The sequence below is a fragment of the Scyliorhinus torazame genome, chromosome 8 (genome assembly GCF_047496885.1).
Source record: "Scyliorhinus torazame isolate Kashiwa2021f chromosome 8, sScyTor2.1, whole genome shotgun sequence".
NCBI classification, from domain to species: Eukaryota; Metazoa; Chordata; class Chondrichthyes; order Carcharhiniformes; family Scyliorhinidae; genus Scyliorhinus; species Scyliorhinus torazame.
Window position 1 is genome coordinate 113,215,482 of NC_092714.1, and position 1,486 is coordinate 113,216,967.

Below are 1,486 nucleotides of genomic sequence, written 5' to 3' on the forward strand. Positions count from 1 at the left end.
GGTGTAAAGAGAGTGAGACGAGTCGAAGGAGGGTAAAAGGGAGTGAAACGAGATGAAGGAATGTTAAAGAGACTGAAATGAGACGATGGAGGGTTAAAGAGAGTGAAACGAGACGAAGGAGGGTTAAACCGATTGAAACAAGATGAAGGAGGGTTAAAGAGAGTGAAACGAGATGCAGGAGGGTTAAAGAGAGTGAAACGAGACGAAGGAGGGTTAAAGAGAGAGAAACGAGACGAAGGAGGGTTAAAGAGAAAGAAACGAGACGAAGGAGGGTGAAAGAGAGTGAAACGAGACGAACGAGGTTGAAGCAGAGTGAAACGAGATGAAGGAGGGGGAAAGAGAGTGAAATAAGTCGAAGGAGGTTTAAAGAGAGTGAAACGAGACAAAGGAGGGTTAAACCGAGTGAAACGAGATGAAGGAGGGTTAAAGAGAGTGAAACGAGATGCAGGAGGGTTAAAGAGAGTGAAACGAGACGAAGGAGGGTTAAAGAGAGTGAAACGAGACGAAGGAGGGTTAAAGAGAAAGAAACGAGACGAAGGAGGGTGAAAGAGAGTGAAACGAGACGAACGAGGGTGAAGCAGAGTGAAACGAGACGAAGGAGGGGGAAAGAGAGTGAAATAAGTCGAAGGAGGTTTAAAGAGAGTGAAACGAGACAAAGGAGGGTTAAAGAGAGTGAAGCGAGACGAAGGACGGTTAAAAAGAGTGGAACGAGACGAAGGAGGGTGAAACAGAGTGAAACGAGACGAAGGAGAGTGAAACAGAGTGAAACAAGACGAAGGAGGGTTAAAGAGAGTGAAACGAGACGAAGGAGGGTTAAAGAGAGAGAAAAGAGACGAAGGAGTGGTAAAGAGAGTGAAACGAGACGAAGGAGGGTTAAAGATAGTGCAACGAGACGAAGGAGGGCGAAGGAGTGTGAAACGAGACGAAGGAGGGTTAAAGAGAGTGAAACGAGATGAAGGAGGGTTAAATAGAGTGAAACGCGACGTAGGAGGGTGAAAGAGAGTGAAACGAGATGAAGGAGGGTTAAAGAGTGTGAAAAGAGACGAAGGAGGGTTAAAGAGAGTGAAACGAGAGGAAGGAGGGTTAAAGAGAGTGAAACGAGACGAGGGAGGGTTAAAGAGAGTGAAACAAGACGAAGGAGGGTTAAAGAGAGTGAAACGAGATGAAGGAGTGTGAAAGAGAGTAAAACGAGACGAAGGTGGGTGAAAGAGAGTGAAACGAGACGAGTGAGGGTGAAAGAGTGTGAAACGAGACGAAGGAGGGTGAAAAAGAGTGAATCGAGATGAGTGAGGGTGAAAGAGAGTGCATCGAGACGAAGTAGGGTGATAGAGAGTGAAACGGGACGAAGGAGGGTTAACGAGAGTGAAACAAGACGAAGGAGGGTTAAAGAGAGTGAAACGAGATGAAGGAGGGTTAAATAGAGTGAAACGCGACGTAGGAGGGTGAAAGAGAGTGAAACGAGATGAAGGAGGGTTAAAGAGAGTGA